General features: G+C 46.4%; 1 protein-coding gene and 1 long non-coding RNA gene across 2 annotated transcripts in view; one reads left to right on the top strand and one right to left on the bottom strand.

Moving 5' to 3' along the window:
* The first annotated feature begins 3,964 nt into the window (after nt 1–3,964).
* Nucleotides 3,965–10,444, top strand: LOC149327675 (uncharacterized). The gene is made up of 3 exons (XR_016286492.1): nt 3,965–4,557; nt 7,391–8,353; nt 9,326–10,444. It is a non-coding gene; the product is annotated as an uncharacterized LOC149327675 (long non-coding RNA).
* The window catches only part of LOC149327674 (uncharacterized), an 83,263-nt gene continuing 79,826 nt past the window's right edge, over nt 7,383–10,819 (bottom strand). The window contains exon 14 of the mRNA XM_089564138.1: nt 7,383–9,416. The gene's annotated coding sequence lies outside the window, so the exon portion shown is untranslated. The remainder of the gene's footprint in view (nt 9,417–10,819) is intronic.

Below are 10,819 nucleotides of genomic sequence, written 5' to 3'. Positions count from 1 at the left end.
GTCAACGCCTCCCGAAAACACTTTGCACCGGTTGCATGAAAACAGCCAGCGGTATGAAAACAGTATGAAGGCCGTAATTGCAACTAGCATGCAGATTCAGCACATATGACAATCGATAATCAGCAGTGCTTACCCAGCTAATTAAAACACGGCAGTCACAAGCGACAAGAGTTGAATCAAATACTGAGGTTTAACAGCTGCTCATGACTCTTTTATGTTGCAAGGTATGCGAAGAAAACGAAATAGTGCATGAGAATGTGACTCTTAGGCGTCGCACGGGATGAGAAATGATCTAAACTTCGCTTTATTTCTGGCATTTGTGTTGTGTGCTTTAGAGTCTTCTACCGCATTCATTTTCCACACATGGATTAAATTGGTTGGCACCTGGATTATTTGCGTTGGCACTGAGATTAAATTGGTTGGTGCTTAGATTAAGTGCTTAGCACTAAGATTAAATTACACAGCATGCAGATTGTATCTGCCAGTGCTCAGATTATTTCCACTGGCGCTAGGATTAATTTTTTTTTTGTTTATTTCTCCTTCGGGCAACATACAGGTATTGCCCACGAGGCAAGAAAAAAGGAGGTGCTGAACCTCCTGACTGGGTCTTGTCCTCGCCTGGGAGCAGCAGCAGGAGCGGTATTGCATTATACAACAAAAAAAAGGCTGTCTTTGCCATCGCTTACACAACAGACGCATCATAAACAGTTCTTGTAAACATATACAGATAATAAAATAATAATACACACTAAATCATATACCTTATATGTTTTTCAAAAAAGAGCTCTTCGAATTGTCGCGCAAAACATTCAGCATACTCATCTAGATGAATTATTTGCCGTTCTTGGTATCCTAAGTGTATACGACCTAGTAACTTATAATACCGCTTCCTCAATTTATCAGATATTGCACAACACACTGAATTTAACTACAGTACGTCTTCATCGCTCACTACGCACCAACACGTCTACTACAAGACATCGGCTCTTGCTTCCTACCATACACACAAATTATGGTCGGCAAACGTTGCAATTTACGGGTCTTCATTTGTGGAATAGTCTTGATTATAACATTCAAATTTCACCTACACTTCATGCCTTTCAAAAACAAATAAAACATTTTCTACTAAGTTCAACCTAGTGTACATTCGTTGGTGCTTTTTTTGTTTTTTTTCTAATTATAACATGTTTATTTGATGTTTTCACTAGTATCCAGTGCCTACTGCTGTAACATGCTTATTGCTATATAGTTGCCTTATTTGTTGCTGTCGTCTACATCACATGTGACAGCTTATAGTGGTCGGGGCCCTTAAGCAAATTTTGTTGGGTCCCTGAAGTTCTGTGTTTGTATTTCATGTTTTATGCTAAATAAATACTTACTTTCTTTCTTTCAAAAATGGTACAGAAATGCAATACATTAGGGTTGTTCGAACCGACATAGCATTCCCTGCTGAAAAAAAGCTCTATGATGCAACCACCCCACAGACCACACAATCCGCATGACAGTGGAAACACCTGCAGGTCGACGGCCTCTCTACCGTTTGCACTACGGACGTCTTGCCCGAAGCTCCTTCGAAGGCTGCCACAACAAAAGCAAGAAAGGTTCCCCCGTTCAGTTGCATCTGATTTGCACGATTTACAGAACCTTATCTCACAATTCGACCCAGACATAATTTCACTTCCTCCTATTAGGTCATTCTCTCTCACAAATTCCGGCCGGGGTGGCGGCTATATTTTTTCATCGGGCACATGTGCTGCCACGTGCGGAAATACGTCATAGCCACATGACAGCAAAATATAAACAAAAGCGCAAAAAATCGCCATAAACTTTTAAAATGTTCACTTAAAGCTTAAATGCTTACCTAAAATAATACAACTGTTAGTTTTTCTATTTAGATTAAGTGTTTATGAAGCTTATGATTTGAGGTAGCTAGGCTAGCGAGGCTGGAGGCGGACTTCTTGGAGCAGTACTAAATGAGTTTCGTCCACACCGTTGGTTCGAAGGCACTTAGTTCGCCCATACAGAGATACTTGATGCCGAGCAAGCGTACGACAGCGTACGACCCCATGCCGTGCTTTTGCCCATGTTTTTACCTCCCCGTCGCACTCGGACCTGGGGCCTCCGGAGCTTCTCCTGGCCGACATTCTAGGTCTCTGTGAGGAAAACACAGTCGTCGTGCACTTCGGGTCCTCGATCGGCCCCATCGCAGTGAAGAAAAGTCGGCACCAAGGGTGTGTGTCGCCGCCACTCGTATATTCTATATGGCGAGCATCGAGTGAGAGCTCCTTAGGTTGGAGATTGGTTTCCGCCTCAGCTGGCATGGATGGCGACCGCTGACTGCACGGTATTCGGTCATTTCAGCTCCTATAGGTGGCGCAGCTGCAGTACGACAAGACTCCGCTGCCATGGTGTGCGTCTCTATAGAAGCAAAGCAGCTTCTTGAAGTTGTGCATATTTCCTGTAAGATTCAGTGCCTAGATAACTCATTTTCAGACAGTAATATGAGCCCATGCTTGTGTTTGGCTACATTACAGGCTCGAAATAAATGTTCATCGGTATGAGCATTAAATTGCTAGTTCGCTAGGGCCACGAACACTCTTGTCAGTGTTCACACATACACCAAACTTTTGGCTGTGTCTCTTTTCGCCGTTTACTGTATGTACGATGATAAGAATCGGACTTTATTTTTGCAATTTTGGCGGTTTTTGGCCCTTAGCCGAAAGCAGAATTATACAGCTTAGTTTGTGGCTATAGCATGACTGCATCGACCCATTCGGTCTGACGCTGTATTTGGAGTCTACACAGGGTGGTGTTTACCCGCATATATACGGTATGTGAATTTCTCTTGGCTAGTTTCTTGATGCATCTATTTGGCTATTTGTCTCGGATCTCGGCTAGTTTGTCTGTAGGTTGGTCACATGTGTGGTATTTGAAAAGGCAATGTATACCGTGGTTTTAAGCAATAGCCAGCGGATCATTTCACCTTAATGGAGCAGCTGAAATTAGCCCTCAAACTGTGTTTTCGACTAGCGAAAGAAGAGCACTGTGACCAGACCAGGGTCATTGCCTGCGGTTATTCAGCTGCACTGCTCATTACATCCAAGAAACGAAAATACTACTGTGAAATTCTTGCCATTCACATCGCCATTTCGCAGCCACATTGCAGCCAGAAAGCCGTGTTTAATCTAGACGTGAATCAAGATGACAGCCGTAACGAACAGCTGCAATGCAGTCAACTGCGGACGGGAATGAAGGGAAAATCTTCGTCTGCTGCAAAAGTTCGCCACAAAATCTCACCAATATACTTCATATCAGCTCAGTGTCTACACACTGTACTGCTTTCACGCAGCTGCAATTTGTTACTGCGGTCGTGTGACCAACACTCCATTCAGGAATGCCGTGACAACACGGTGTCGTAGTGTCAACAAATTATTACGGCACTGAGAAGCACATGCGTCGTGGGGCTGAAACGCTTTGTTAACTTGCCCAATGAATTTATTAACTGTTTTTTTGCACTTTTTACTTGGTGGCAGGGACAACATTTGTTTGCAACGTTCGCCGATTTGCATGTCGTGGAATAACAAAATATTCTGACACATACCTTCATGCTCCAAACCATTGCGCTCGCGCTGCGAGGAGCAATCACTGGTTCGCTGCTTCAGAAAGATGCCACGCGACGCCGCCACCATCGCTGGAAATAGCCTTCGTGGATGATCTAGTACTGCTTAAACAACTGTCAGAATGTGCTTACTCATCTGAACCTGCGGCTCAGTTCCACGAAGACTGTGGCTGTCTGTTTCGCTGGAACCAGCATGACGGATTAAGCATTAACCTTGGAAAACAAGACCTTCACCCAGCGTTCAGAGTTCCGATGTCTGGAGTGGATCCAGATGTGCGTTGAAAATCCGTTACAGCCTTCACAGGGCTACCGACGGGCTGCCCTGCAGGTTCAACCTGTCTTGTGTCACCGATGGCTCTAGGCACCTGTTCTGTCTTTCTCCGTCCTCGTTAACATGAAACCGTACCACCTCGCCCAGTTTTCCACCCTTTCGCAACTCTAAGGGGCAATCGCTGCGTGATGGTTGCCAACCTGTGCCTGTCACCTGGCTGTCATGGCCGGGTAGCGAACGAGGTGTTGCAGGGCGGCTTTGAGGCTCGAGAAATGTTGTGTATAGGGACCGGGCGGCCATTGTATGGCATCATCGTCGCCTCAGCGGAACAGCGCCACCCGTGGCTCATCAGAGGAATGAGGAGGGAGCAGCGTATGTGCTCGGAGAGAATGGCTCTACGCGCCGTTCTGCGGTGCGGCTTTCAAAGCTTAAATAATCGCGCCCAGTTTTTATGATCAGGCAATCTCGTAAAAGGCCGACGCCATCGTGGGCTGCAGACGAAGCAGTGCGTTATCTCTGGAAGTGCCATCTGCCCATTCTATTTCTTCCAGGCCTAGAAATTGTGCATCGGGGTTCACCTCGTGTTCATCCGTGTGTGCTACTAGCGCCTGCAACAACCAATCGGGAGCAGGCGACCATTCGTCAACGGAGCGAACGATCAGCATCAGTGAGTGCCATGCTCGCAGTTCATGCGTGTAGTTTTTGTCGCCGGTTGCCTGTAGGGAAAACCTGGCATGTTGTAGCTTGTTGGAAAAATGAAAGCAAAATGTGTTGAAACTCAAGATCGCAGAGACCAATCGAATATCTAGTTTTTCGTGAAGCAGTTTCTCGTGAACGCTCTCGCTGCCTGGTCAAATGTTTAGGGGAATCCCCCAAGGTGGAGTAAATTTGTAATAAGGGAGTAATTACTCATTGGCATCCACCCAAGCGCAGCCATACGGCTACAAAGGAAAGCTATACAGCTTTCTCAGAAACTTCGTAGTTAAAGAAAAATTCGTCCTGGTCCGGGGTTCGAACCCGGGACCACCGCTACACCGGAGCAGTCGCTCTACCAACTGAGCTAACCGGGACGGCAAGCTTATGGTAGGGCGAGAGCGAATTGATCAATAACTCGAAGTGGGAACAGTGTTGGTCAAATGCCAGTGTTGGTTCGCGGTGTTGGTTCGCTGTGTTGGTTCGCTGCCTGTGTGACAATTTAGATGCAGATGCAATTTAGATGGCAAGTGCGACATTTTAGATGCAGAGCTTGCGACAGAGCGCCCCGTTGACAAATTGAACATTCTGGAAACAACAGCAGGTACATGACCGAAACGAATCCACATCTAATCATTGCAATGCTTGTTTTCGCAGATACACATGATGAAATTGAAATTCGGCCCCTCCTGCCTCTTGCATAAGGCTGTTCGTCCTAAGGGCGACACAAGCCAGTTCACTGAAAGCAATTCGCATTCTCACCTACTCCACTCCCGCCAGCACTCACTGGTTCACAAATACCAGAAAATGTGTAATTACACGGTCTGATAGGTTGACACGCTATTACCACTTACTGACAGGCCGAATCGCCGCACCTGTGTTGAGAAGTTTAAACACAGTCGGTGCTCATGTCGTTGCACTTGTGTCTATGGCACGGTTATGCATTGTGGACTTTTTTATAGTACATTCGATGTGATTTCAGTCGAATAATTTATGACAATGCATGGCAGAGTTTACTGTCCCGTGTGTCGTCATCATCATCATCAGCGTGACTACGTTCACTGCAGGGCAAAGGCCTCTCCCATGTCTCTCCAATTAACCCTGTCCTTTGCCAGTTGCGGCCACCGTATCCCCGCAAACTTCTTAATCTCATCCAACTACCTAACTTTCTGCCACCCCCTGCTACGCTTGGCCTTCTCTCGGAATCCACTCCGTTACCCTTAAGGACCAGCGGTTGTCTTGCCTTCGCATTACATGCCCTGCCCAGGCCCTCTTCTTCCTCTTGATTTCGACTAAGATGTCATTAACCCACATTTGTTCCCTCACCCACTCCGCCCGCTTCCGATCTCTTAACGTTGCACGTGTCGTTTTCCTTTCCATGGCTCGCTGCGTTGTCCTTAACTTAAGCTCAACCCTCTTTGTTAGCCTCCACGTTTCTGCCCCATGGGTGAGTACCGGTAGGATACAGCTGTTGTATACTTTTCCCTTGAGGAATATAGGCAAACTGCCATTCGTGATCTGAGAGAACCTGCCATATATGCGCTCCACCCCATTCTTATTCTTCCAGTTATGTCCCTCTCATGATCCCGTGCGTACCGGTGTGTTTTTGCTTCTTACACTGCCGTGGCTGCATTATTGCTCTTTGTAGTTGGGTAAAAGTCCGTGTCACCGCTTCCATTCGTGCCATGCTGTGGAAATTAAATTAGTATTTTTGTTCAGGAGTGCGAACTGCTGGGCTAGTTGGTTCATATTGCATGTAAAGGGAACCAGCGAAAACAGACGCAAGACAAGAACAAAGAAGGCACACACCACAGCGCTGGACTTGCAACTGATTTATTGCGATGAAGAATTGCTCATTTTAAAAGAATTTCCTGCCTGCGCACACACCCTACAGACAATACACTTCGCGCACCACATGGTGACATGGCTACTATAAAGATAAAAACTTGCACTCCTTTTCGGTGATAATCACGGACGGCTCACTGACGCATTTCTGCTTACTCTTTCTGATCAGGAATGCCTGCAATAGCTCACGCTCACGTTTAGATTTCCCCCGCCTGGTAATGCTGGCAGTGTGAAAACTAGGAGAACATTTGCAGTCCTTGACATGCAAGGCTAGACTGCTGCCTGTGCCAGTGCCCAAAGTTGTGCGATGTTGCCTCAGGCCCTCATTCAAGCATGCTCCGGTTTGGCCTATGTAGATTTTCCCGCATGACAATGGGATTGAATGCACCAAACGAACACTCTGCTGATGGTTAGCGAGAACCGCTAACCATCAGCAGAGTGTTCGTTTGGTGCATTCAATCCCATTGTCATGCGGGAAAATCTACATAGGCCAAACCGGAGCATGCTTGAATGAGGGCCTGAGGCAACATCGCACAACTTTGGGCACTGGCACAGGCAGCAGTCTAGCCTTGCATGTCAAGGACTGCAAATGTTCTCCTAGTTTTCACACTGCCAGCATTATCGGGCGGGGGAAATCTAAGCGTGAGCTATTGGAGGCATTCCTGATCAGAAAGAGTAAGCAGAAATGCGTCAGTGAGCCGTCCGTGATTATCACCGAAAAGGAGTGCAAGTTTTTATCTTTATAGTAGCCATGTCACCATGTGGTGCGCGAAGTGTATTGTCTGTAGGGTGTGTGCGCAGGCAGGAAATTCTTTTAAAATGAGCAATTCTTCATCGCAATAAATCAGTTGCAAGTCCAGCGCTGTGGTGTGTGCCTTCTTTGTTCTTGTCTTGCGTCTGTTTTCGCTGGTTCCCTTTCTATGTAGTATTCTTGTACGACGGCATTTTTTTTTTTCTTTCAGGTGGCGATGCTCCTGATATTGGCGCACATGTGGGGTGGCGAAACAAGGTTGTGGCCAAATCTGTGAAGTCCCTGCACCATGCAGTACTGAATTAAAACAGCTTTGCCAAGGCCACCCAAAAGTTTGATCTCTTAAAATTATGCACAGATTACAGTTTGGCAAGCCAGGCGCTGCGCTTCATTCTGTGTCCGGTATTAACCAGAGGCGGTGGTTTTGTTTTTGTTCGCATTTCATTCACTAAGTGCGCTGATGCGTAAGCTTGTTGTTGCAGCAAGTAGTTCACCAATTACGTCCTCTGCCAATGCAAATCGGGGCCGGTGGGAAAGCGGTGAAAAAACAGACAGTGCAGACGTGCTGAGACCTTCGCATTACATGGTGCGCGTACGTACTGGCGATGTTTTTTTTTTCTATTTTCGCCGACAACTGCCACAGCCTGCAATAAAACATTGATGTCTAGAGGATGTTGGTGTTTGGTACAACGGTGCCGCTTTTGTTGTACAGACGCAAACACGCGCTTGGCCGTTGGCTAAGCTGCCGGACGTTGCTCCCGATTATCAGCCCAGGGGAGGACGGCAACAGGGGGTATCGGGCAGGGCACGTGTCTGAGAGTATTATTTTTTTTTTTAATGCGATGTTGATTGCCTCAGGGCATAAAACGATATGAAATGATAGATGAGGACGCCTAAATAAATGAGAAAAGGTTCACTGATGTAATGAAATCGAGCAGTGAATGTTGATGAGGTTCTTGTGTCCAAGCAGTGTATGAAGCACTATTGTTTGGCGGAAGACCCGCTGCCGCCAGGTGCCGAAGTCTTGTCGGCTTCAGCGCCACAGCAGGTGGTGAATGTCGGCCTCAAGATTTTGGTTCTTGCAGACTGGACACCCGGGGCGGGGATGTACACCTTGGAATTGGGGCCACTTTTGTGTCCCGGCCGGAGTTGGGGCCACCCCGACCCTGCACGGGTAAGAAGACCACGAGGGAGGGTCACACCGCACACGGAGGGATTGGAGCACGGGTGTTCGTTTCTTGTTAAAAGGAGGGTGGTGCCATCCAGAGTGAGGACTCGAGGCGAAGACGAGCTTGGGGTCACAAGGCGGGTCGCAGAATCTGCACGGCTTTGCGAACTCGGGAGGACCCACTCAATTCGGATTGGCTGCGGGATGCATGCCACGAGACGATGGATGTCCTTAATGACACTCCATAATGTTCGTCCGTACTCCCCTGCCCACTCCTGGTAACATGGTGCATAGCCTCCACAAATGAGCACCCTGGCCTCTATGACCAGAGTGTGGCAGCAGCTCCGGTTTGAGGCACGAGCGGTGGGCTCTGCAAAACCTACAGCACTGACACCGATTTGATCAGGCAGTGGAGAGTACACTATGCTGAATGTGGGGGCAAGCAGACAAAACCGCAGAACACTTGGCCCTCCGCTGCCAAGGCCTCTCTAATCTCTAGTCCACCAAAAGTGGATACTTATTCCTTACTATATGACCTGATCGCACTCAAAAAGTGGTAATTTTGATAAGTTCATGTTCAGAACAGGAGGTGTGCTTCAGAAAACCCTCACACAACATGGGCTAATCAGTAAGCACAATCAACAGCATTCTTTTGCACATTCTGTTGTTCTTTGCCCCCTTACTGAATGCCCTTCTGGGCCCTGTAAGGTATTATGAATAAATAAATAAATAAGGTGCTGGTCAGCATTCCTGTTAATGTCCACACAGTAAGTACATGTCCCACTATGTATAACATTTTCAACATGGGCTGTCAGTGCCTCTGCTTTTAGCAACCCGTATGCTCAAGTATGCGCCAGAAGTAAGCGTACAGTTTTTTTCAATCCTCTCGCCACAGCAGCATATTGAAGAAAAAAACGGAGTTGGCCGATGGGTAGAGTGTTAAAATGCAACCGTGTCGTGTGATGGGTCCCGTTTCAGCTCACAGGCTCCCTCCAGCGGTGTTTGACAACTCGAGACCCGAAACACCACTCTGGAGGCCGAACGGCTGGCCCGGCAGGGGAGAGGCACTCTGCGCGCGAGACATTTTCACCTGCTAGTATATCGAGGACAAACTGAAGTTGGCCTGCACTGCATTCTAACAATGAACCTCAACCCTGATGATTTATTACTTATTTATGGATCCTGCGACCTTCTACACCAAATCATAGCAGGTGGGAAACAGTGTGTTAAGCTGCAAAAACACAGACACATAGGAACAAAGCAGAATTGCACATACAAAATCAGCAAGGCAAGGTCATCAACAACAATCATTTTCAAGTGCACCTCAAACAAACGCAACGATGCCCGCCTGACAGCATCGTCCGTGAGGTTATTCCAATCAATGGAAAAAAAAAAAAGAATATTTAAAACAAATCACTCGCAAATTTAATGCCACTATGGACAGAGAGTGGCGATTTCTAGTTTGGTACCCCGAGGAATAAGTAAGGATATTAGAGGTGTCAACTTTGAAATTATTATTAACTGAAAGATAAATTTTAAGCGACATATGCGATTTATGTTAAAAATAGAGGGTAAGCTGCTTTTTTCTAGATCACTGACTGATGCTTGCCCGTAAGTGTTATATATAAGCCTTGCTGCTTTCTTTTGGATTCTTTCAAGGTTATTTATGTTTACGTTTGTGAACGGGTCCCAGGTAATGGCTGCATATTCTAAGATTGCTCTAATAATAGTGTTGTATGCAAGGAGGCGTGTAGCTTTTAGAAGTGAAGAAAGGCACAAAAAAATGAAACAGAGGTATCACTGCCACAGCCATTCTAACACATAATGGCATCTAATCCGGTGCGCAGATTCCCGGGTAGAGGATACACTGCCTCCTTCCACTTGAGCTCTTCCCAGCTTTGAAGAAAACAAGTGTTTCATTTTTACACCCAACTTTCTAAGAAGTAAACGCCTCTTTTGCTACCATATCACTGCCCGCAGAACTTTTTCCAGGGGGAGGCAGTGGGTTAGCACCAAAAACGAAATATTTGTGCAACAGGGCAGAAAGCTGAGCTAGTTGGTATGCGTTCTTTCTGAAAAATCCAGGCACTAAGAAACAACGGCATAGAGGGGACACAGTGCTTACTCGCAACTACAAGAATTTTTATTCAGAAGCTTCGACATATACAACAACAAAAACCCTGCCCTGTTGCAGGGTTTTTGTTGTATATATAGAAGCCTGTGAATGAACATTCTTGTACATGCGAGTAAGCGCTGTGTCCCATCTGTGCCGCTGTTAGCGCCTGGATTTTTCATAATGAACTATTTGTGGTCTAAACTGGGCACACGAAACAAAAATTAGAAGCAGCATACTAGTGCTAGGCTTGGAGAACAAACATCGGAATTTATTAATTAACAAAGAATTGAGCTCAATAAGCAGAATCCGATAAGTTAATATCACCTGAGCGTGCTAATCAAGCTGTGTAGCTGTTT

The sequence above is a fragment of the Amblyomma mixtum genome, chromosome 10, assembly GCF_055824585.1.
Source record: "Amblyomma mixtum isolate Tamu chromosome 10, ASM5582458v1, whole genome shotgun sequence".
Classification (NCBI taxonomy): domain Eukaryota; kingdom Metazoa; phylum Arthropoda; class Arachnida; order Ixodida; family Ixodidae; genus Amblyomma; species Amblyomma mixtum.
Note: the sequence above shows the minus strand (reverse complement) of the source record. Positions and strands in the feature narration are given on the sequence as shown.